Source organism: Triturus cristatus, chromosome 8 (genome assembly GCF_964204655.1).
Source record: "Triturus cristatus chromosome 8, aTriCri1.1, whole genome shotgun sequence".
Classification (NCBI taxonomy): domain Eukaryota; kingdom Metazoa; phylum Chordata; class Amphibia; order Caudata; family Salamandridae; genus Triturus; species Triturus cristatus.
Window position 1 is genome coordinate 1457734029 of NC_140591.1, and position 27390 is coordinate 1457761418.

Consider the following 27390-nt stretch of genomic DNA (forward strand, 5'->3'; position numbering starts at 1 on the left):
AATTCACTATCAGGACATGTCACACACACCAGGGCATGTCCTACCTTTCACATACAACGCACCCTGCCCACAGGGGTGCCTTGGGCCTACCTTAGGGGTGACTAACATGTAGAAAAGGGAAGGTTTAGGGACTTGCAAGTGTGTGCACTTGCCAAGTCGTCATGGCAGCCCCAGGCTGCACACAGGCTCTGCAATGGCAGGCCTTAGACACACTTTACAGGCTGTTTGCGTGGGTGGCACAATCCAGTGCTGCAGCCCACCAACAGCATTTGATTTATAGGCCCTGGCACTCGCAGTGCACTTTACTAGGGACTGACACATAAATCAAATAGCCAATCATGGAAACACCAATCAGTGTACACAGAGAACATATGCACTTTAGCAATGATCAGCAGTGGTGAAGTGCCCAGAGTCCTAAAACCAACACACACTCGTCAGGATAAATAGGAGGAAAAAGCACAAAGTTTAGGGATAATCCTGCAAAAAGGGCCATTTCTAACACAACCCCCTTCCAGCCTAAAGCCAGGGAAGAATAATCCATACCTCGATGGACTCCCCTGCTTGGGGCGATAGAGCATGGAACCTGGCCCGCCACAGCAGGGTTTCATTCCCGTTCTATGCCTTCCTGAACCTAGTTGGATCCCTCTATCCATACTCTCAGGGCCTACTAAGCTGACCCATGGGCAATCCTCCTCCTCACCTGTGAACACCATCTGTGCAGCGCCTAAACTTACTTTGCTCACAGATGTGTCCCAACAGGCCGACAGTGCCCGCATGGCCAACACAGTGGTGTGGCCCAGTCCGCCCCCAGGGTGGGACTCCTGTCCCCCTCCCAGGGGCAACCCTGTCCACCAGGACAGCAAGCCACAGTGGCTACCGACAGTTGTCAGTGGGGAGACCCAGGCCTCATGCCTCTCAGGGCTCTCTAACCTCTGTGGCGTTGGAGAGTGAAGGGCGGTAGCCCCAGGTGCCTGGCATACTTTGTCCACTCTCCCTCTTGTCAGGTCGGGGATGACACCCTGGCACTGACCCACCAGCCTAGGGTCTGTACCCTGTGGCTGGACAGGAGACTGGGGTGGGCTCTCCCACACCCTGCCCTCCTCCACAGGGCTCTGTACCCTCCCACCTGGAGCGGTACCCCCTTCCAGAATTGTCAGGGCACCTGTGGCAGGTGTCCTGCACAATTTGCCCACCAGTTCAGGAGTGCTATCCTGCAACTGGTACACCAGCCCAGGGTCTGTACCCTGAGGCTGAACAAGGGACTGGGGTGGGCTCTCCCACACCCGGCCCTCCTCCTTGGGGCTCTATACCCTCCCACCTGGAGCTGCATCCCCAGAAGACCAACTGGTAGGGGGACTGTTAGCAGTCACCCCTCCCTTCAGGTCAGGGGGGAAACCCTGCACCTGGCCCTCCAACCCAGGGTCTGTACCCTTAGGCTGGACCTGTGCCTGGCAACCCAGGACTTCCGAGGGAGTACACCAACCCCCCCCCCCCAAGGGAAACACACTCCTTATGAGTTGGGCGAGAGTATGCCTGGCGCAGGTCTCCAGCCTCCTGTCCACCTGACAGAGCATGAAGACCCCCCAGGCCAGCAGTGGCTGCACCAGGGTCAGTCCCGGTGTGCTATGACCTCAGAGCTGGCAACCCCTGACCCACTGGTGCTTCCAGAATTATCAGGGAACCTGTGGCAGGTGTCCTTCCCAATTCTCCCACCAGTGCAGGATCTCTCTCCAGCACCTGGTCTACCAACCTAGGGTCTAAACCCTCAGATTGAACCGGGGTCAGCGTCGAGGACCTCCTCCCACTGCACCCCCTTCCAGAGTTCTGCACCCTCCCACCTGGAGTGGTACCCCTAGAAGACAACCCGGTCAGGACACTGCTTACAGTCGTCCTTCCCTCCAGGTCAGGCAGGACCTGAACCTGGCTTTCCAACCCAGAGACTAAACCCTGCAGCTGAGCACCTGCCCGGCGCACCAGGACTTCCTTGGGAGCACGCATGGCCCCCCTGAGGGTAACACATGACTTGTGTTGAGTGATAGTCTGCCTGGCACAGATCTCCTGACATCTGTCCATCTGACAGTGCACGAAGATCCCCCAGGACAGAAGTGGTGTCACTATGGTCACTGCTAGGAGGCTCAGCCCTTCTAGCTGGCCCCTGACCCACTGGTTCTCCCAGTGGGGAATGCATCCCCCTCTCACCCCTCCATCTGGCCTCATGCACTCTCCCAACTGGAGCAGTGCTTCCGGACACCAGAACCGGTAGGATGCTAATTACAGCAGTCCCCCCCAGTTCCCCACACACTAGGGGATCCCCCTCATGGGTTGGCCTTCCGGTACAGTCTAGGTTCTCCACCTGGTGTTCCCCCATGGAACCACCCAGGCTCTGGGACTGGGTTTCGGGTACCTTGGGCCTCAGCCCCTTCCCACTCCTTCTCCGCGGACACAGGACATGAGTCCCTACACCCTTCCCACAACACCGGGACCTATCGGGGCTACCACGAACCCTTCCCACCACCCTTGGTTGGGAAATACCAGAACCCCTTCCTACAGGGTCACCCCCAGATGTTTCTGCATACCCCCTGGAATCCACCAAAAGGTCTGCCTCCAGTGCAAGCTCCCTGGGGTCAGAAATCTCACACTCCACCGGGTGTTGGCATAGGTCTGGAAAACAGGGTTTTAAAATATGCTCTCCAACACTTGAATCACACAGCCCCCCAAAGGTGTTAACCAAACTACCCTTCACCCAACCATCCAATGCCTCAGAAAAGTACCCCACATCATTCTCACAAGACTGGCGAGACAGTGTCTGACTGTTGCTGTCTCTCAACCCATGCTCTTCTGGCTGGTCTCCATACTCACTTGCCAGGGTTTCTATCATGGGGGAACCCCTCTCCCTGCATCTCTCATCTAGAGTCAGTAGAGTGTCCCTCCCATTACCAGGAATATGACCCCCTGTGCCGGTTTCCCAATCCACCTCAGGGACACTGCGTACCACTGGAGTAACCTCACAATCCTGAACCCACCATGGTGTATGTCAACCTCCTCTTTGAAGCAGGGCACCCAATCTGTGTGTGTGTGTACCTCACCCTCAGTACTAGACACTACATTTTTGCTGCCACCATCTGGGCTGGACCAAGCCCTACCAGCTTCCCAATCCAGCTCCAGCTCTCTCATTTTAAGCTCATGATCCAAGATCATCTTCCATGGCCATTCTTTTGTCTTCTATTTCCCTCTCCATCCGGAGCATTTCCAACTCAAACTTCCTTGCTTCCCCCCTGTCCTCCAGCTCCTCTGGGGACAAGCTACTGCTGCCTGGCCTGGAGGGTTCCCCCCCTCCCAAAAGCACATCCACCCTAGGAACAGGATCCTCCACCTCTCCAGTGAGATCACCAGATTGCCCACTGGCATCTCTGGCTGCTACCCAGGCCCTCAGCGCCTTTTGTATCTCCTCCTTCCTGGTGAGGCCTCTGACCTGGACTTTCAGGTTCTTGCAAATTGATCTTAACTCCCTCACAGTGTAGGCTTCCAATCGATCCTCCTCAAAGGCAATATCCATTGATGCAAGTGATGACGCAATTGATTCAGGCATGTTGAAGCAAGTTTAAACTGGCATGGTCAAAAATAGGCCAAAAAGAAAAAGAACCTGACCGCGGGTACGTAATGGTCTGCGATATGGTAGTAGTGCACACCAATCACTGTAAGTCAAGTGCAAGCACAAGTCCTATCCTCACCGCTGACAACCAATGTTAGAAATGGGATCTCTGGTTGGCTAAGGCTTGCGCCAAAGCCAGGCAGAGACCACCACTCTAGTCAGGGTAAGGGAGTTACATGCCAAAGATAACCCCTGCTCACCCCCTTGGTAGCTTGGCACGATCAGTCAGGCTTATCTTAGAGACAGTGTGTAAAGCATTTGCACAAACCAACAGTAATACAATGTAAGCACTAGAAACGGACACCACACCAGTTTTAGAAAAATATCCAATATTTTTATATAAACAAGACCAAATACGATAAAAATCCACAATACAGTACTTCAAAAATAGTTACTTCTCAAAATGTCTTTAAGTTGCAAAATATGTTGAAAACCACAGTTCGTACGAGTCGGTAGCTCGGTCCGAGCCTACAGCGATGCTGAAAACAACAGAGTCTCGCAGTTCCCGCTGGCCGCGTCGGTACGGGCCAGCAACAGCGGGACAGACTCGTTCACAGTACCTTTCTTAGTGCGGCTCACACGGGTGTGCAAGTTGGTTTTGGCATCCGTCGCGGTTGTGATGCAAAATGGAAGCGGTGCAAGGTGCGGTGTCCCTCGATGCGGTGCGAGCAGCGGCTCGGTGACGATCGTGCAGACGGTGTCGGTGAGACCAAGGCTTACGGTGCAGGGCGAGACGGTGCTCGATGCGGTGCTGGCAAGGTGCGATGCGAGCGACAGAGCTGGTTGGCGGGAATTGGCACTGGCTGAGCCGGACAGCTGTGTGTGATGAGTCGGTCACGGGTGTCGAGCCAGCAGCGACCGGGTCGGAGAGCCCAGGCCAGCGAAGTGAAGCGAGGCAATGCAGGTTGCGGTGTCTCTCGATGCGGTGCAGGCAGCGGCTCGGTGACGGAGTCGGTGAGACCAAGGCTTGCGTTGCAGGGCGAGTCGGTGCGGCCTGCGGTGCCTCCAAGACACAAGGCCAGCAACGGAGTCGGTGACGGAGTTGGTCGCGGTTCCCTCTTCTCTGTGGCAACTGAAACAGCGGTTCCAGGAACGATACCCAGAGGTTGGTGAAGTCTTTGCAGTCCCTGAGACTTCTTAACAGGAGGCCAGCTCGGTTCAGGCCCTTGGAGATACTCAGCACAAGTAGAGAAAGTTCAGTCCAGTCCTTTCACTGCCCAAGGCAGAAGCAGCAGCTGCAGGCCTACCCAACAAAGCAACAACACAGCAAAGGGGCAGTACTCCTCCTGGCAGCTCTTCCAGCTCTTCGTCTTGGCAGGTTCCTTGATTCCAGCGAGATCTAAAATCTTGGGATCAGGGTCCCACTACTTATACCCCAAAATCCTTTGTCCACTGAGGGCAGGGGGGCCTTTGCTTAGTCCAAACCAGTTCTGGTCAGTCCTGGAGCACTTTGTTTACATGACTCCTTCTCTCCTTTCACAGTGCAGGGAAGAGACATCAGACGCACCACAGGGGGTGGAGCCAGCACTCTGGGGGGCAGGCACAGACCTATTCACGTCCCAGGTGTAACTCCTCCCTCCCATCTAGATGCAGATCTCTCTATTCACCACTGGGCGGACTCACCCTGTCTCCTGGAATTCCCCAGCACTGTCACTCAAACTCCAGACAGGGAATACACAACCTAGCAGAGGCAGGCTTTGGATGGTTAGACAAGAAAATACCTACTTTCTAAAAGTGATATTTTCAAACACAAAGGGCCTCATGTAGGTAAATAAATTTTACCGGTTCTTAAATACCGAGCCGTACCGAATCGGTAAATTAGAATCGGTAAGTTACATGTAGGTAAAAATTCGGTAACAGTTACCGATTCGGTAACAGTCGGTAAATACGAATCGGAATTCACCGATTCGGTAAATACCGAGGTGATAATTACCGAATCGGAAAATACCGAGGTGGTATCTACCGAATCGGAAAATACCGAGGTGGTATCTACCGAATCGGAAAATACCGAATCGGTACGTACGGATTCGGTAAATAACATCACATGACTTGACGAAACAGCTAATCCAGTGCAACGACAGCCCACCCAACCAGGAACTGCCCACACCCAGGCAGGTGTACACAATTAGCCGAAGTGGCCACACCCAGGCAGGTGTACATAATTAGCCGACCCTGGAGAGGCTCGGAGTGCAGAGGAGAGGCAGGGAGCAGTTGCATGTGCGAGCGGGAAACGAACAGCATGTCCAGCCAGAGCACACAGAAAGACGGAGGGGAAAGGAGGAGGAAGCTCAAATTCAGCCCCAAGGAACTCCAGGTGCTGGTGGAGGAGGTGGTGAAGCAGCACCAGAAGCTGTTTGGGAGGCAATCCCTGCAAGTGCCTGAGGCCGAAAAGCGCAACATATGGCTGGCCATCCAGGCGCAGGTCAATGCTGTGGGAGTGACCCACAGGGAAATTGAGGTCCTCAAAAAGCGCTGGTATGACCTGAGGATTGTGACCAAGAGGAAGATGGGCGACATCCAGAAGGAGGCCAGCCAGACCGGAGGTGTAACCAACAGGGCACCTGCCCTCACCGAACTGGAGGAGCTGGTGGCGGCCACACTCGAGCAAGAGAGCGTCGTGGGTCTTGGGGACGCCGACAGCTCTGCCCGAGCCGCAACACACCAAGGTAAGACGAAAGCACAGCAATGTAGCCGCCCCTACCCCTATCCCACATCCCCCATTGTGACACGAGAATCACACTGCAGTCCACACGTGTCAGTGCAGACAGGCAATGCATTCCGGGAGATGTAGTCAGGGCAACACTAACCATGACGTAAATGTCACAGGGCAACAAGGCATGTCACGCACTCGAGGCACAAGGAGACAGAGGACAGATTGGAATGTGAAATGATTTATTGTGACGCTTGCAATGCAGCCCTTCGGGGACACTGAGCCAATGTTGTTTTTCTGTCCACAGATGTGACATCATGCAGTACAGGGCATGCTGCAGGGGAGACGGCACACCGGCCACAAAAATCACCTCTAGCCAGCACGAGTTCAGACCAGGGAGCAGGCCCACTTGCAGCCGCACCACCTACGCAGCCAGCCTCGCCGCACACAGAGCCAGCATCACCTCACCGAGAGCCAGCATCACCACCACCAGAGCCAGCATCGCCACTCATGTTCGATTCACCGGCCACATCTCCGCTTGCAGGTGTGAGAATGAGGAGGCGTCCAGCAGCCAGGCTACGAGCCTTAGACACCTCGTCAGACGACAGCATGGGCCCAGAAGACCGCACCGGGCCCCAGGAAGGGAGCCATCCCACTGTGCCCCAAACATCACAGGCAGCACAGACGGGAGCAAGAGGGCGCCGCAGGTCGCGTGTCCAGAGTCCACCAGCACCCACTGACGGCCATGGTGTCTTCTTGGGGCTCGAGGGCCAAATGTTGAAGCAACAGCGCCTGCAATCAAAGGCAGTAATGTCAGTCCAGAGGCACATGCGGGTGATGAGGACAAGCTTAGTCAACATGGACACAAACATTGGCGGCATGGCTGCGGGCATTCGGGACATGTCCCAGTCAATCCAGCAGTTGTGCAGCAAATTAGATGCTGACATCGAAGCACGGCGCCGGGAACGCCAGAGAAGGGACACTACCAGCAGGGCACTCAACCGTCTGGCAACTGCGACTTCCCTACTTTGCCGGCGCTCTGTGACGATGCAGGAGGGCCTAACACAGTGCTGCAGCGACCTGTCACGGGGGATGGTGCAGGTGACAAGTGCACTAGGGGTGCTATTGACAAGTCAGGCGTCGACAACTGCTGCAGGGGATGCTGCGGAGAGCATCGACACCAGCAGCAGTATCACACCCCCCGTCCCCGAAGCACGCAGGAGCAGCAGGCGGCTTGGGGTTGGCTCTAGTGAGGATGCACAGGCCGTGCAATCCACCACTGCAGCGCGTATGCGCAAACATTGATGTGGCCCTGCTTATCCACTTGCCATTGGGTGACGTAACCCTGGACATACTCATTGTATAGATGGCATATTGCCAGATTGGCCTGTTCATGTGTTCATGGCGTGGTGCCACATTAAACTACGTCATGACTTCTCACGACTCGCTGTGTCCCCTCACTTACTCAGAAATAGTTGCATGTGATCTCTGCCCGTCTCTCTCTCCCATCGATTGCAGTTGGCACTCTAGCTGCGCTGCCCTCTGGCTGGCCTGACTCATCCTCGTTGTCCTCAAAATATGTTAGTTCCACATCTGTACCTTTTTTCGTGGCAAGGTTGTGCAGCATTGCACAAGTGGCAATTATCTTGCAGCAGGTGATGGGTTTGTACTGGCGTGCGCCTCCGCTCTTGTGGAGGCAGCGGAACCTGCTCTTCAGCAGTCCAAACGTGCGCTCCACCACATTGCGTGTAGATTTGTGGGCCACGTTGTATCGTCTCTCACTCTGGGTTGCTGGGTGTAGGTAGGGAGTGAGGATGAATGACCGGCATGCATATGCACTGTCGCCTGGATGAGTAAAAGGGAACCATCAGTTACATGCCTCTATACACTCTGATTTGCAGGTTTCAAGGGGCGTCACTGTTACTTACCCAGCAGGTATCCCTCTCCGAATTCTCCGGCTCTCAGTCGTGTGTAGATCCCACTATTCTGGAAGATGTAAGAGTCGTGGGTGCTCCCAGGAAACTTTGCAACAATATCTGTGATGATGTTCCCTGCATCACAGATCACCTGCACATTGATGGAGTGGGTGGACTTCCTGTTCCTGTAGATGTGCTCTGTGTCAGCTGGAGGACAGATTGGGATGTGTGTACCATCAATACAGCCGATGACATGGGGGAACTGTGCCATGTGATAAAAGTCTGTTTTTGTTTTCTGCAGTGCAGCCTGTGTGTTTGGGAAGCTGATGTAGTGGTGCATTCTCTGCATCATGGCATCCAGGAACTTCCTGAAGAAACGTGACAGGCAACTCTGGGATACCCCACCCACCGCAGCTATCACCACCTGATAACTGCCGGATGCCAACAGATGTAGGCTGCAGAGCACCTGCACATGTGGGGGTATGGCGTGCGCCCTTCTTATTGGGTGGTCCAGGAGTGGGTGAAGGTCCCTGATTAAGTCCATGATGGTTTCGGGGTGTAGCCTGTACCTCTCATGTATCTCTGCATCAGTCAGCTGGAATAGTGTGATGCGCTGTCTGTAGATTTGTTCCTCCCGTCGCCACACCCTCAGTCCTGCTGCCTGTAGACGTAGGCGCCTTGCAATGACGTACATGGCGGCCATGTTGTCCACGCTGTTGCATTTTGGGATTGCTTATGTGCATTGTTGATGGTTACCACCTGCTTTCCATCCGTGTTAATTACCGACTCTTATTTACCGATTTTCCTGGATTTCTTAATTACCGACTGCTCCTACATGTCATTTTCAATTTTTACCACTTCATATTTACCACTTCATATTTACCGATTCGTTAATAATGTATTCGGTAAATATGAATCGGTATTTTAGAATTCGGTAACTATGAATCGGTATTTACCGCCTCATATTTACCGAAAAGTGGTTTTTGGACTCCTACATCTCACTTGTCTGAATACCGGTCGGTAACGGCATATTTACCGAAAATCGGCCGTTACCGACCGGTATTTCGCTACCTACATGAGGCCCAGAATGTTAAAACCAACTTCACTAAAAGATGTATTTTATTATTCTGAGTTCAGGCATACTAAACTCGAATTTCTACCATGTTCCCTGGGTCAGTTAGGATTATAGGATGTAATAATCAAACCGCCCATTCTGGCCTATGGAGAACAGGTAGCCTTGCAATAGTGAAAAATGAAGTAGGCTGTAATTCACTATCAGGACATGCCACACACACCAGGGCATGTCCTACCTTTCACATACAAAGCACCCTGCCCACAGGGGTACCTTGGGCCTACCTTAGGGGTGACTAACATGTAGAAAAGGGAAGGTTTAGGGACTTGCAAGTGTGTGCACTTGCCAAGTCGACATGGCAGCCCCAGGCTGCACACAGGCTCTGCAATGGCAGGCCTTAGACACACTTTACAGGCTGTTTGCATGGGTGGCACAATCCAGTGCTGCAGCCCACCAACAGCATTTGATTTATAGGCCCTGGCACTCGCCGTGCACTTTACTAGGGACTGACACATAAATCAAATAGCCAATCATGGAAACACCAATCAAAACACAGTTTCCACAGAGAGCATATGCACTTTAGCACTGATCAGCAGTGGTGAAGTGCCCAGAGTCCTAGAACCAACACACACAGGTCAGGAAAAAATAGGAGGAAAAAGCAAAAAGTTTAGGGATAACCCTGCAAAAGGGGCCCTTTCCAACACACCCCGAAATTGGTTTTGGTAGCTGTGGATCACTTTTCAAAATGGCCTGAGTTCCAAATTGTAACTAAAGCAAATTCCGAAGTGGGTGTGGATTTTTTAAAGGACATGTTCAGTCAGGAAGGGTTACCGAAGACCATAGTTTATGACAATAGAGGGCAGTTTACATCAGATGTGTTTAGAGCTTTTGCAAAACAAACTGGCATGACACACAGAACCACATCATTGTATCACACTGAAGGAAATGCTAATGTGGAACGTTTTAACAGGGTTATCAAAGGCACAATAGATTTATCTAACAGTAATGACATGCCATGGGAAGCAGAGGTGAGGAAAACGGTGGCGGCGTACAGAGTTGCAAATAATGATGGTACAGGGCATAGCTCTTTTGAACTGATGAAGAAAAGATCAGTTCGTACCGTGGACATAATGGGTTGGTTAAAAACCACTAAGATGGTTGATTTGTCAGTTGATGAGGTGAAGAAGCATATGGTGCGTGGACAGGGAAAATACAACTGAGATATGACTCGGCCAATGAGATGAAAAAAGTGGACCTTAAAGTAGGGGACATAGTCAAGGTAAAAAAAGGACTTTTAGTACGAAAAGGGGAAATTAGATTTCTGAACCTTTAAAGGTGGTCAAAGTTTTATGCAATGCCACTTTTTTGAGTGACAGCAAGGTGTGGCATGCGAGAAAGTTTGCTTTGTTCAGGAGTGGTAAGATGATGGTGGATTGCAGGCGCAAGTCGTATGACTGGGTGGATGATTTTGGATCGGATGTCACCCAAAGTCAAACCACGTACAATGGCCCTGGCCCAAGTAATGCACACAGAGATTTTAATGTGGGTGAGGATGATGGGGTTGCTGGTGCTGCCATCAACACTTCACCCTCCATGAATGTACACCAGCCTACAGCTTCCAGATATGGCAGAGTATGTATGAAGCCTAATCAATTGGAATATGTTTTAGTTTAGTTTTTGGTTGTTCATTTCGATTCTATCATTTATTTTTTGTTCCTTTCATTTTTTTTTGTCTTTATAAGTAGTTTTCACTGTTTGTGTTTTGCATTGGTGTGTTTTTCTTTATTTAGGAAAGGGGGATGTGTTGGGTTTGTTATCGTGGGTGAGTATTCTACTGTGTGACCGCACCTCACCTATTAGAATGTACAGGCGTGAGTCTGGAATTTTGATGGGTGGAACGTGGGTACAATCTAGCTGGGACGTGTCTGCGAGAAGGTGGTTGTACCCTGCTGCTCCTGACTGTAGGTGGGAAGGGTCCTGGGACTGGAATAAAGCCTACATGAGAAGTATCATTGTATGGCCAGTTGTTATTAATACAAGACTTCCCTCCCTCCACTCACTTGGGAATATGTTGGAGAGTGGTAAAAAATGTCTTTGCCGTGGTCCATCCTTTATGGGTCATGTGATACTGTCATCATGACAATATCCATAGTTTTTATAATTGAGTGAGATCTGTGCAAACAGAGTAGCTGCTCAATACCCAAAACGCAATCTGGAGACTTCAACAGGTTTGGCTTGCACCCAAGGAAACCTATCAAACCCAGACACTCAGCGTCACCTAGACAACCTAGAGTCCAGGGTACTATGACTTGCATCAATGTCTTACCAACATATTAAAAAAAGAAAATGTGCATTTCTCTCATATTTCTTTAGAGAATCTACAAAATTCATAACACCCAGTGTTTCCACACTTCTGCTGATAAAAACGGTACCCCTATTGTATCTATGGGCTTATTGCCCACAGTAACAAACGGTGAACTGTGAGAAGTTAATGTAGTATCGAGGAGGGCTTCACATGATTACAGCTTTGGTCTGTTCCTATGACGTGTTAGTTCCACCCACACATGGAGAAGGAGGAGGCTGCATTTCAATTGAGAAAAGTAAGGTAATGCTTTGGCCATTAGCTGGACGCACCTGAGTTTTCTGTCACATAACTATGGGAAAAATAGTCTTTTTTGACCCAGAAATTTACATTCACAGCACATTCTGGGTATGAGAATGTGCTCGCATCCATAAAAGCCACACAACCCTAAATTTCCCAGTGTCTCTAGGTTTCAGAAATGCCCAGGGTCGGTAGGATCTGCCCCACCCCATTTTGTTTTTACTAAAAAACAATTCCCTGTTGTCTAGTAGGCTTTCAGTCCCCCCCCCCAAATATTTGGGCGCCACCTGATGCCATGGCAAGCTGCCCCCACCAATGATTTATTTTTGATTGCTGGTGTCTATTGAGCTTTCTGCTTCCTCTGGGAGGGCAGATTGGGGTAAACCCCCCAAATATGCAACAGAGAGTAGATAGACTGGGGTCCTTTAGGTTTTGTGGGCCCAGCCCAATGTTTGAAGTGGGTCACTCACACCTCTTTTCATTATTAAAAAATAACTCCCTGGTATCTAGTTGAATTTCTGTCAGCCCAGGAGGGCAGATTTTTTCTATGCCTCACAGTCTGCCTCCGAGGGTATACAGAATTACTGTGGGTCTCTTTAGGGCGTGGAAGCTCATTTTGGTCTACCACTGAAACACCTATGGTTTACAAACTAAGAGTGGGTTTTGGGTCAGCCCATAACTTATCATATGTTGATTTTCTTGCCATTTGCTTGTTTCATATTTGATGGCTTTTTTTTCTCCTATTGTGTTTGTCCCTCTAATGGACCATCCTTTTGACTGGAAATGTTAGCAATGTTGAATGGTTCCCTTACCCGCTGCTGTTCTGTTGCGCCCCTGCGCCTCCCTTTCTTATATATTTTTATTAAAAGAAAAATTGGGAGGGCCCACCATCTCAAAATTTCTATTGGGTCATTCTTTTTTCTAAAATCATCTTTCTCACACGTTTTGTATTTTTTAATTTACTGCTACCAGATGGGAATTTGCCATCTTTGAACATTAAATTGAAAGTAAATATAAAATGCCTGCTGCAGCATCATGATGCATTTTTGCACTTTCATGATTAAGTGCAGTGTTTGAAAGGAGAAGATTTAGTGCCTAATTACGAGTTTGGTGGTCCATAGGACCACCAAACTCGCGGTGGATGTGCGGTGGCAGTCGGGTACTGCCGCACTAGTGGTCCGACTGTCATAATTTGAGTACGGCAGTCAGACCATGAGAGGACCACCACAGCCGCCAAGGATCAGTGATCCCTGGCATTGGCGCAGCGGTCTTGAGGCCACAATATGCTTGGTCATGCCACTGTGACACCGCCAAGCATATTATTAAGTTCATCACTGCAACCCTAACCACGGCAGTGAGACCTCATTGTAAAGGGTGGCGGGGAGGAAACAAAAGGGGCCCTACAGGGTTGCATGCAGAGGGGCACATGTTGTGCCCCCCTGTTTGCATGCACCACCTTTACAGCACGGCATGGAATTCACAGCCCATGCTGTGCAGGAACAGGCTTTGACTTTCCCATTGCGGTGCCTTTTTGGAAGGCACTGCCGAGGGAACGCCAAAGGACCGCCTGCCAGAATACGAGGAAACTCGTAATCTGGCGGGCGGCGGTTAAGTTTGGCGGGCGCTGATGGGCCACCCAGCTCCCGCACCGCCAAACTCATAATCAGGCCCTTACTCTTTTTCCTTAAACATGTTTCCATTGATCACATCAACATACATTTGATATAGAAAGCACAAAAGAGAAATGGTGAAAGTGTGGTGATGCATTTTGTAAATATTTGTTTATTTAATTGCTCTTGTTATTGTACAGTGGCAATAGTCGGTAGAAGTATAGTGGAGAGTCTGTGTACCAACCACATTTCTATCACAACCCCAATTTTCTATTGAGCTACTACAAGCAGTTCTAACGTGTGATTGCCATTGGGTGATAGTGTTGGGCACAGTACATGCTAGTTGTATGGTGTACAATTGTCATAGTGCTGGCTTGCTGTGGCAGAGGTTGGGCCTTGTCTCTCCGGTGTAATAAGTAGGTGATAATGGAAGATGTTGTTACAGTTTCTTCTTTTTAATGAAGCTGACCATTATGGAATCTTCTTGTACTCTCTAGCAAACTCTGCACTTTGGCTGGGACAAAAGGCGAGCCCCCCTCTGCCACCAAATTCCACTCCTTTCCGACAAATAAAGCACTCAGTCTAAATCTTCTCATGAACGTTTGTTCTCCCCTGTGACAGAATCCACCCACAACTTTGTGAATATGCACTTTAAACCTTCATGGACTATGACCTAGCCAGAGTCCAGTTTACCAGCAAATTTAGCCCCAATTCCAGTGATAAGGGGGACCACACTATTAATAAAGGTATTCACTATGACAATTGTTAGAAATGGGGGTTTCTAGTTGGCAATGGTTTGCACCTTTGATCAAGTAGGGATCCTTCTTCCTAATCAGGGTAAGGGGGATACACTTCTAAAATAACCCCGCTCACACCCTTAGTAGCTTGGCACGAGCAGACAGGCTTATCCCAGAGGCAGTGTGTAACGTACTTGCACATAACCAACAGTAATACAGTGAAAAAACTACAAAAGGACACCACAACAGTTTAGAAATATAACCAATATTTTTATATATCCAAAACAAGACCAAAACGATAAGAATCCAACATAAGTACTTAAATATATATAGTTTGCAGAAATATCTCAAAAACACAGTTCTTCCGAGTCGGTAGCTCCGTCCGGGGCTGCCGTGATACTAACAACAACAGAATCCAACAGTTCCATCTCACCGCGTCGGTCAGGGGTGTCAGTAGACTCGTAAACAGTACCTTTTGCTTTGCAGCCGACATGGTGCGAGCCGGTCGTGGCAGCCGCCGCGCTTGCGGTGTGAAACGGCGGGGTGTGGGGTGCCCTCAAGTTGTGATGCAGGCATTTGCTTGATGACGGTCATTCAGCGGCGTCAGTGAGACCAGGGCTGCAGTGCAGAGTGAAGCCGGTGCTCGTTGCGGTGCTGACAAATCACGGTGCAGGCGACAGAGCCGGTTGCGGGAAGCTGGTGTCAGTCGGTCTGGACTGCGGTGTAGGACGGGGCAGTACGTCGTGTGACTTACGAGCGGTGACCCCAAGCCACGATGCCGTCACGGAAGTCGCGGTCAGTGATGGCATCGATTTGATCAGAGCGGCGAAGTGAAGTGCGGCAGTGAAGAGTGCGGTGCCCACAAGTCACGGTGCAAGCAGAGACTCGGTGGTGGCATTGTCGGTCGGCGGTGAGACCAGGGTTGCGGTTCGAGATGCGGATGGTGCCCTCTGCGGTGCCGACAGAGTCGGTTGCTTTTCCCCCCTCTTTGGTGACTAAAACTGCGGTTCCAGAAGTGGTACCCAGAGGTCGGTGAAGTCTTTGTATTCCCTGAGACTTCAGAACAGGAGGCAAGCTTGGTTTCAAGCCCTTGGAGATACTCAGCACAAGTAAAGAACGTTCAGTCCAGTCCTTTCACTGTCCAGGGCAGAAGCAGCAACTGCAGGGCAACCCAGCAAAGCAACAATACAGCAAAGGGGCAGTACTCCTCCTGGCAGTTCTTCCAGCTCTTCTTCTTGACAGGTTCCTAGATTCCAGCAAGTTCTCTGAAGTCTTCTTTCTCCCTGAGACTTCCAATAAGAGGCAAGCTCTAATTCAAGCCCTTGGTGATAACCCTAACAGCAGGATGATGAAAGTACAATCTAGTCCTTTCCCTGCCAAGACAGAAGTAGCAAGCAGCAGGCCAACACAGCAGAGCACACAGCAAAGTGGCAGTTCCTCCTGACAGCTTTTCCAGTTTTTCTTTCTGGCAGGTTCTTTAGTTCAGCATTAATCAAAATTTATGGGGTCTGGGCCCCACTTTTTATAGCACAAATTCCTTTGTTCTCTGGTGGCAGAGAGTGCCTGTGCTCAGCAAAACCCAGTTCTGTCCTATGGCCCAGCATCCCGGCAGGAGGTGGAGACAGCATTGCGAAGGCAGGCACGGCCTATTCAGGTGCAAGGAAAATCTCCTGCCACCACTCCAAATGCAGACCAGGCCTATTCGGGTGCTAGTGAAAATCCTCCCACTACTATGAATGCAGCCGAGATCTATTCAGCCTGGCCCGGACTCATTCAGGAAAAGCAGGACACACATCAAACCCCCCCAGTGGTTGTCTGAAAGAATGCACATCCCCAACCCCTGTCACTCCAAAGCCAGACAGTCAATCCTCAAACCAGCAGAGGCACAGAGGATGGCTAAGCAAGAAAATACCCAGTTCTAAAAAGGGTATTTTGAAACACACAATATAAAAATAATCTTTATTAAAAGATGCATTTTTATATTCTGAGTTCAGGCATACCAAACTCCATCTTTCTTATCTTGCCCCAATGGGAAGGTATATTTATAAGATGTTATAAATAAATACCCATTCTACCCTATGGGACAGATAGCCTTTCAGTAGTGAAAAACAAAATACATTCTCTTTCACTATTAGGACATGTCACACACCTTAGTACATGTCCTATCTTGCACATACACTGCACCCTGCCCATGGGGCTACCTTGGGCCTAACTTAGGGGTATCTTACTGTCAGGGACTGTCCGGGACTATGTCGGGAGCATAGTCTGGGTCTTGAGCAAGGACTCGAGACTGGGTAGAAAACGTACGGTGCACAGAAAGAGTAGAACAGCGCTGCCCAGGATCACACAGGGAGTGAGATGAGATAAAGGGATCCAAAGGGGAAGCCTGTACAAGATGGTTAAGACTCAGAAAGGACGGGCACTAATGAGGTAATTTAGCATTCAGAAAAACTACACCCAGGACGAATGTGCAAGACATATATATGAAACAACATTAACAATAGAGGGGAGTGTGGGGTAAAGCACTCAAGAGCTCCACACGGTAAGACTGAAGCTCAGTAAGTTTCTCACCCACAATTGCTGTTACAGATACTGACTGAAAATACCCACATATAGGATGCGCATGCAAAGGCAGGTTCTGTGGAGCTTATACCTATGGTAATGTTATAAATGTAACTCAAAGACAATACTCACAGTGAACAAGAAACCACCTTGTTAGTCAGCTGTGCCCACGGATCCTGGCGATCAAACAGGAACACGCAAGGCAGTAACAGCAAGGGGGTAGAACTAAACACAAGCACAATAGACAAGGAGCCAGCAAGGAGGAGTGCTTTACAGGAAAGGAAGGAAATCACAGGGCACACTTGGCAGAAAGCAGGTAGCAAACATACAAGGTAACAGAAGCAAGACAGCAAAATAGAAAGACAGTAAACTAGGAACTGGAACCGAGGAAATGGGAAGAAAGGCAGAGACTGGAAAAGGATATACAGAAGGGGAGGCTACAAGGGTATACTAGAATAGTGTAGGTTCAGGAATCAAGAAAACAAAGTAGCATAGTAGGCAGTGCTGGGGCAGGGACAAGAATTGAGCTAAGGCTCAGGAGTCAAGGTAGCACTGCCTGCAGTGCTAGTTCAGGAACAGGAAAGTACTATAGCTCAGGAGTCAAGGTAGCACTGCAGGCAGCGCTAGTTCAGGAACAGGGAATTACTAAAGCTCTAGAGTCAAGGTAGCACTGCAGGCAATGCTGGTTCAAGGAAACAGGAAATAGCTACAGCTCAGAAAACAAGGAGCCAAGAGAGCACTGCAAGCAGTGCAAATCAGGAACAAGAAATAGCTGAAGCCCAGGAACAGGCACAAGGAATAGCTATAGCTCAGGAATCAAGGAACAAGGCTTAACTATAGCTCAGGAATCAAGGAATTTCATAAGCTTAGGAAACAAGGATTGGTCTCACTGGAACACAGTTACTAGGACCAACCTTGGCCTGAAGGGAGCTGGGGCTTAAAAGAGCTCACAGAAATCACATGCATCAGGTGTGAGCAGGCTAGCAGCAGCCAGCCACAGGTGAGCTGACTTCCTCCACCCATCCTTGGCCTGAAGGGGTGGGGACGAAGCAGTGATCAGGGGATTATAAGTAATGGAGTTTCCAGCATGAGCAGATTGGCTTCCACAAAACCCGGCATGGATTGGGAATGGATGTCAATTCCTAAATGATGTCCAAATGCCTGGAAGTCAGGATATGCATACAGGGAAGTGTCTGGAAGCATATTAGAATACTGTAAAGTCCCACAATTCGCCCCCCTGCTGGTGGGAACGAGAGCACAGGGAGTGAATCGTGACACATGTAAGAAAAGGGAAGGTTAGGGCCTGGCAATGGGTGCACTTACCAAGTCGACATGGCAGTCACAATTGCTTGCAGACACTGCAAGTGCCCAGAGTCCTAAAACCAACAAAAACGGGGTCAAAAACAGGAGGCCAAAAAGCAAAAAGTCTGTGGTAAACCCGCTGGAAAAGCCAGGTCTAACAACAGTCCACTAATAGGAATTTTTTAAGAACTATCTCCTTTCCCTATTTGCATCATCGGTGAAGTGCTCTCAACCTTCCTCATCTCTTTTCCTAAACCAACACTTCTGTAACAAGGCTATTTCTTAATCATACAAGGGGCTGTTCAGTAACACATTGCTAGGCTCACCGGCTTCTCCATAAGCAGTTCCAATTAGTCATTCATATGAGAATCTTCGTGTAGAACCGAATCTTCTCACTACCAAAAGTTTCACATCAAGTGTCATCAATATTAGATGTGCTTCTATTAATACAATGTACTTTTCAGGCGATGCTGGAAGCCTTGGTTGTTGTAAACACAATTTAAGAATTGCAGATGGATGTGTTAAAAAAGATCTCCAAATTATGTTTGGTCATCATCTGTCTTCTGTAATTGTATAGATGGAGATGATCGATGACCGTACCACCAGTGGCAGAAAGAGACATTCACTCTCAAGCCACACCGACCTTCTCAAGGACTGCTTCTTCTTCAGTATTCTCAAAGCAGACAATGATTAAAAGGCATTCTAGTTTTACAGCTCAAAATCTACATATAGGGAGCCTCTTTAAGGACTCTACGCCATCAACCAACTGTATGTTGAGCAAAAAGGGGAAGACCCAAAAAAAGAATGAAGAAGAAAAATCTTACCAGTTATCCAAATTTCATTTATAAAAAATCCTAATTCCCTAGTATCTGACACCACTTTATTGAAAGAAGACAAAAGCAAAATACAGGCTAACCAAGTAAATAACTAAGAGAAGTGAACTTGTCCCCAGAGAAAATCGTATCAAATTGTGGATAAAGAACATGACCATTAAATCCCACCCTAAGCAAACAAAATCTAAACCTAAGAGCTTGGGTTAAAAAAATTGAAGAAAAGTCTCACAGCTCAAACAACCTCTGGTATATCCCTTCCTTACTCATCAGGGAACATCAATCCTAGCATTGAAGTTAAAGATAGTTCCAAATATTGAGATGATTTTCAAATCTAGCGCAACATTAGTAGAAAAGGGACAAACGCACATGAAATACCACAGAATTATTCAAATTTTTCCCGTTTTTAAACAGATCCTGCAGTTAGTGAACCTCGATTTATGGAACGTTACACTGATCGGCTTTGAAAAAACTCAACAGGTTGTGAGGTCACTAAAGTAACACTTTACAAATCTATGGTCAAATCAATCATTCTTGCAGGCTTCAAAGCACTGTTCTGATTTGGGCCTAACAATAATTCCACCTTAGAAGAAAAGGAGCGTATAAAAGTTCATCCATAATTTTACTTTCAAGGATTCCAAAAATAGTAATTTTTGTTCAGTAGCTCATTTAGATTTCCAATCAAAATAGTCACTTCAAAGGACTGGACTGATTTGGGACTAACAATAATTCTGCCAGCAGAAATCATACAACCTTCCTAGCAATCATCAAAATTTTAAATCATACAGGTCTAACTGCGAATAGATCAGAGAGGCTCCTGCCTCGGCGCAATAATTATCTCTTTCCCCAAAATAAAAATCTATGTCTGGTAATAGCAAATGATGATGCACGTGATCCCATCCACTTTCAACAACCCTTTCAACAACAAGTGGGGTTATTGTAGGAGAAGATATGTTGCGTTGCTATGTGAACAATCAGAACAAACAGATATTTGTTAATGTCTCCAAATTGTAGTGTCTTGTGAGTTAGCACTGATGGAACCCTTTTGGCTCCTGATGGACGCCGTACAGCTACGATGTAGGTGTTAGAGCGGAATGCAATGAAGGCTGATTTAGAAGGTTGAGTTTGCAGTTATACGCAGAAAAATAAAGATTTAGAACTGAGCTCTGTGTGTGGCATAGCAGATACGCAAGCTGTGGAAAATGCTACAAATGACAACAAGATAGGGGATAAGTATCCCGAAGATTGACAGTGCTTTTCCAGAGAGTTTGCCGTGGTCCAAGCAAACTGCTCATGCGTACCAAGTGTGCCATTATTGAAGTACAGTGCTTCAATAATGCATGTGGAGTTAAAGCGCAACTCCAGTCGCTGTAAAGCAGTTGAAGACAATGAAAGCATTGAAGAATCTACACATCGTTGGCCGAAAACCTGCTGGTCAGGCCATATTTAAAGGTACCAGGCTGCCTTGCAAGATAAAGTCATACATTATACGAAGTACTGCTGTCAAACGCGGATTGATGCAGATACAGAAAAGAAGCACTAAAGACTGCAGCAGTCAAATACCTACAGCGCTTGCTGACAAAACAATTGACAAGACAGCGTATTGTCATTGCACTTACCAGAGCCTTGATAAGAGTAGCTTATGACCTCAGCACCGGGCGAGGAGACCTAAGAAGAAGCACGAGGGTCGTGCTTCATGAGCTGTCCAATACCTGAAGTGGCACACCACCAAAGCTGCCAGGAGGTGGCTCAGAACAACTCCAGAGGTCTCCAGAAAGGGAAGGGCTCTGATGGAGGCCAAGAAGGAGGTCATCATGACACGGATTGTCAAGGGCGATCCAGAGACCAATCCATTGCAGGGCCTCAAAGATGGTGCAGATGACGCAGGTCCTGAAGGATAGCTGACAAACTCTTACGGAGCTCCACCCTCAATGTCAGCCACTCCCATAAATAGCTACAATGCTGCCTCCTTTCTGAAACCACCATCACCTTTCAATACCGCCAAAAAGCACAATATCGGAGATAGATGGATTGTGTGAATAGAGACATTTGAAGTTTTCATTGATGCACTTAAAGAGACTAATAACAGATTATCAAATACCTCAAAAACCTTGCTAGTGATGTTGTAAAAGAAGTCAAAAGGAAAATGCCACGACCTGACAAAGAAATCACATACCGTCAGATCAAAGAAACCTTGAATCGCAAGTTCAATCCAATGCCTAATATAGATTACGAAAGATACATTCTCAGTCAAGAACGGCAGAAAGTTGATGAAACCATCAATGAATTTGTAGAGAGGCTCGACACACTCATCCAACACTGTAAGTTCAAGGAGTTTAATAATGACGAAGCTATACGTTTTAGAGTTATTGAGGGATGCTTGTCAGATTAATTCAGATGACAAATGCTGAGAGAAACTCTTAGTCTGGAGCAAGTGTTATTGGCTGCCAAAGCTGAAGAGCATGCCGATAGATAAGCTGCTGATATGGACGTCGGAGGTTCCCAGAATGAAGCAGTCATGAGTGAGAAAAGGAAGCCAAACACTGTAGGAAACACGGTGATGTCTACATGTAAATATAAGTTGTGTTTTAGATGTCGATTTTCATTTCCTCATGAAGGTAAATGTACCCCCATTGGACAAATATGTTAAGGCTGTGGGAAGGAGAACCTTTTTGTGACGGTTTGCAGAGCAAATGAAAAAGCAAGTGTGTCACAGCAACGTTTAAGGTGCACCGACAAGGCCAAGCGGCGACATCAGCTAAGACAAACGAAACTGAACGAAGTTGATTGTCATCTAAATCACCGTCAAGTGATCCTTCTAGATCAGTATCATTCGAAAGTAAAGAAGATGGCTGTTCCATGTTGATGTTTACCTCAGAAAAGAGTGAGCATGTTGGACTTGCCGCATGTGAAGAAAAATGTCAGTGAATGAAAAGTCTACATGCTAAAGCACCAAATTAATTCAAGTATTGTCCAAAGATTACCCTGAAATTAAATGTCTGTTCGATCCCTTTCATCATTGACAGTAGTGCTTCGATAAACATTATACTTGAGGAGAAATATAATGAATTGTCTCCATTACCGTGACTGGCGCCATCGAAATCCAAAGTGTATACATGGGCTGCATCAACGCCCCTAAAAATTCAAGGTTCATTTGTAGCGATGATGAAACACAAGAAAACAAAGGTGCCAGCACCCACCCATGTGCTTCAAGGTACAGCGTCAAGTGCCTATCAGCTCAGTTTCAGCTTAGCTGCTGATATGGATCTGATTTCTGTAAAACTATAAAAATGAATGCTCACCATGAAATAGTAAGTCAATTCCCTTCATTGTTTCATGGTTTAGGAAAGTTTAAGACTATGAAATTAAATCTGCATATTAATGAGGATGTCTGTTCTGTTGCTCAAAGACATAGACAAATTGCCTTTCATCTACAAGATGCTTTTGAAAAGGAAATTGAATCATTACTTAAGCATGATATTATTGAGCAAGCTACTGATCCCACACAATGAGTTTCTTCCATAGTGGTAATGCCCAAAAAGGATAGTAAAGCAACTGTACGCATATGCATTGACATGTGTTGGGCAAAAAAGGCAATTGAACCAGAGCGACATTCAGGTCCACACATTGCTGACATGATAACGCAATTAAATGGTGCAAAGGTCTTCTCTTGCCTTGATTTAAATAAAGGTTGTCATCAGTTGGAACTCGAAATAAATTGCATGTACATTACAACCTTTTCTACATGTTAGTCTGTTTTGATACAAAGGACTACGTTTTGGTGTTTCATCAGCTGCAGAACTTTTTCAAGACGTCATTCACCATATCATACTGCCTGTCATGAATGCCTTTAATTATAGTGATTACATAATAGTTTTTGGAGCTACGCATAAAGAGTACAATAAGGCTCTCACACAAGAATGTCGATTACTGTAGATGCAGGATTGACTTTGAATGCAGATAAATGTGTGTTCCACAAGACAAAGTTAAAATTCTTTGGCCATATCCTTTCTGATGGTGTTATGACACCCAATCCTGCTAAAGAGCAAGCACTGTCAAGTGCTAATCCCCACAAGATGTTTCCATGATGTGTTCATTACTTGAGACTGCCAGCTACTGTTCTAGAAATATACGAGGCTTTGCCACTGTAAGTGCTCCATTGAGAGAGCTGATGAAAAATCGTATTTTATTTCATCGGTCACATGACCGTGAGAAAAGTTTTAAGGAAATCAAACAAGCCTTTGAGAATGCTACTGAAATGGCGTATTTCAATCTGAAGCTTCATACAGGAGTTGTTGTTGACACTAGCCCAGTCGGGTTAGGCGCCATCCTTGCACAGCATAGCTGACACCCAAATGCTCAAAGGCATATTGTGGCATATGCAAGCAGAAGTTTGTCCTGAACAGAACATGCTTATTCACAACCTGAAAAAGAAGCTTTAGCTATGGTATGAGCTTGTGAACATTTCCATGTCTTCCTCTTATGGAAAGCCTTTTACTCTGGTAACTGATTATCAAACTTTACTAATTATATTTGGCAATCCAAAGTCAAGATGCCTCCTTGCATTGAACAATGGGGACTACGTTTACAAGAGTACAATTATACCATTGTGCATCATCCAGTGAAGGACCAGAACCATGCTGACTACTTTTCCAGACTGCCTATCCAAGGCCATGGTACCCCATCCAAAACAACCGAAGCCTATATCAATTTAATTGTAAAGTCAAACACACCAGCTGCTATTTTGTTAGCCCAGATTTTCACTGCCATGATAGCGACATGCTGAAGTTGAAAGATATAATCAAACATCAGTCATGGAACCGACACCCTCGACCTCTCACTAGTGATGGTGAATATAAAAAATACAAGAATGGCAATTATCAACTGTCCATAACTTGGGAAGGAGTTATATTGCGAGGGTCGAGAATCCTGGTAGTGAGAGTCTGAGGCAGAAGAGTGAAGAGTGAAGTGGCCCACGAAGGACATTGTGGAGTAGTTGCCACAAAGTGAGCTCTCCTAGGCCAATTCTGGTTTCCGTATCTCGATGTGCAGGTTGAGAAAGAACTAAAGGACTGTCATCTGTGCACCTTGCTTTTCTATTAAAGTTACTCAACACACCTTAACAAGGCCATTGCCTTTTTTCCGTCCGCATGACAATGGACATCACCTGATGGTGATTGTGGACGAATACTCACAATTTCCCTTAATTGAGGATCTTTCATCTACTACTCAAGATCGAGTAAGTGAGAGACTAGATGGCATCTTTGCGACATGGGGTATTCCAGCCGTGTTGAAATCTGACAGTGGCCCACTACTAAACAGTCGTGAGTTTAAAGCTTACTTAAAGCATCTGAGTTTAAAGAATCAGAAGAGCACACCTCTGTGTCTGTAGGCCAACGGACTAGTTGAACATTTTATGAGTACTCTAAAGAAAGGAGTGCAGCATCCTACTCTTGAAAAGCTTCATTTAAAGACTGTTAAATTCTACCTTGAAAGTTTATCGTTCAACACCTCAGTCGACCACTGGTGAAAGTCCTGCGACATTGATGGTCAGGAGAGCAATGACAACCAAGATACCTCAGTGGACCAATCAGAGAGAGAAAAACGAGAATGCAACTTATGAGAAGGACTTGGTTCAGAAACAAAAGATGAAAGCGTATGCTTTCAAAAGATGACATGCAAATAACATCGTCTTTAGGAATGGGAGATGGAGTGCTCGGACGCCAGTTGTAGAAAAAAAATCTGATGCTCCATTTGATGCAGAACCTTTTCAAGTAGTGTCAACAAAGGAACACATGGTGACTGCCCAGCCCCCTGGGAAGTATATTACGTGAGTCTCTTCCCACTTTCGGCTTTTAATTCCTTGTTCATCAGATTCACATTTTAAAGGAGAGACTGGGTATCACACAAGAGTGACTGCTGTTGACTTTTCACCATCAGTGCAGATATTTATATACAATTTTTAATTTAACAGAGGGGAAGATGTAGTGTCTTGCGAGTTAGCAATGATGGAACTCTATAGAGCTATGACGTAGGTGTTAGAGCGGAATGCAATGAGGGCTGATTTAGAATGTTGAGTTTGCAGTTACACACAGAAGAATAAAGATGTGTATTACTAAGCTCTAAATGTTGGGTGCAGTCATTTGTGGATACCCAGGCTGGGGAAGATGCTACACTAATGTGTGCAAATCAAAGGCTGTCTTCATTCAGCTAAAGAAGATCTGAAGCTCTAAGGACCTAACACGAAAAATCAAAATAAGGGTTTAAACACCAACATAAAATCAGTTCTTCTGTATGGAGCAGAAACTTAGAGGACAACTATGACTACCAACAAAAAAGCCCAGACCTTCACCAACACCTGTCTGAGGAAAATCCTCCAAATTCGCTGACCAAACACCTCAGCAACAACGACCAATGGTCGCAGACTTTCCAACTCCCAATTCATGAAGAAATCATGAAAATACGATGGGACTGGATAGGTCTCAGCGTGTGCAAGCCTGTGTCCAACACCACCAGAGAAGCCCTGGCCTGGAACCCTCAAAAGAAGAGGGAAAGAGGAGGTCAAGAAACACCTGGCACCGAGGCCTTGAGGCTGGCTGCAAGGAGTCAGATTAAAAGAAAAGCCCAAGACAGAGATGGCTGGAGAGTCCTGATTGAATGCCTATACTTCAGGAGGGGTAGTAGGCCTAAGTAAGTAAGTAATGTGTAGGTAACCCTGGTGACCTAAGTCTCTTCTCCTAGAATATTAATGGTTATGAATGACTGGTGGAAGAGGACAGTTTTGATGTTATTCTCCAGCTTATTATCATTATTATACTACAGGAGACGTGGCTAAAAGGGTGCCCCATTGTTCAAAGCTTTGCTCCTGTCAACTAAACTGCAAGACAATCGCAGAGCAGCAGTCTGGTGACCTCATGCTGATTTCAATAGCAAAATGTGTTGATTACACAAATACAGACTGTCCTTGGATTTGATCATACATCGTTTATCTAGCCCACCCAAGTTTTAATTCTTTTCCCATAATTTTGATAAATGTATATAGACATTCTTAGGAACTTTGTTTTGATAATGAATTTCTGACGTTTATGGAGAAGAAAGTGATCAATATTGATTCAATCATTCCCAACACATTGGTCATTATTACAGAGGATTTCAACTTGAAGTTATTTCCTGCAGGGGTCAACCCTTATTTGAGTGATCCATGTTCTTTCCAGAATCTTCCTGCAATAAAGGAACTCTAAAGCATCGATAGCATGTGTAAATTGCAGGCCAAGAATGGGATGTTATGCCATTGTCATTATCTCTGCTAGCCAGACCTTCAGTTGTGGCCACCAATCATATCTAGCAAGTTTAGAGTTCAATGTAATTCTTGGCAGAGAGGGGACTCTGTCACAACGGAGATGGCGTTCTCTACCTGCCAAGACTATGGTCTGCCCGTCTGACATAGAAAGTAAGTGATATAAAAACGTGATCAATGCCCACTTCATCATGGGAGGAAACTCCCATGGTGAGGGGCACATTGTTTTTTTAAATTTTATAAAGTAAAAGCCTGCTTTGGGATTTTCGTTTTGAAAATAAAAAGCACTCTCTAAGTTTGCTGTACAGCGCCGTCACGTTGATGAAGCCGTACGGCAAAATGACTGTGCATTGACAGGAACCCGTATGCTAAAAATATCTCCTGGGCCGGCGGATATTTCCAAACTTGGACGCCGACGCCTCCACCAGGGCGACAGAGTAAATTACTCCATCGCCCTAGCATAGGATGGGCCGACAGCTAAAATATAAATGACGCCCCATATATTTGTACTGATATTTCTCTCCGGTGTGGTCACAAGTTTTACAATTTTATGGTATGGGGAACTGATCACTGGCCATGACAGTCCGATTTTCAGATGGGAAATAGTACCTTAACACAGAAAGTTGTACCAATCTTAGTTGAATGTCCCCATCAGCTAACTACCTGATTTTATCTTGTTTTAAAAATCCCCTGACCCAGGAAGTAGACTCTGCCTCCAGCATGAATAAACATAGTTTTTACTCTGTTAAAAGAGGTTGTATCTTGTCTTCAGGTACCGCTCAAACCATGTAAAAGTACAGAATGGTCATCAAAAGTATTCAAAATGGGCCTTTCATTATGATTGGACTCAGAATATCAAATACTGAAAAGGGAACTTCGCAAACTGAAATAAAGAAGAAAACGGAATTCTTCCAGGAATTGAAAAGGCTCTCAAAAAGGTGATTCTGATAAAATCAAGACAAAAGGACATTCTGAGGGTCTGAACAAGGCAACATGGCCAACTAGTGGCAGACACTTACATCGACAATGCAGCAAAAATGAATTTCTTGAGACTACGGTGTGGCTTATTTAATGTGGATGAAATATGCTAAACCTGGATGGAAATAGCATAGAGCCAACTAGGTATGTTGGTTCTGCACCTTTTGTAGAGTGTGGTTAGC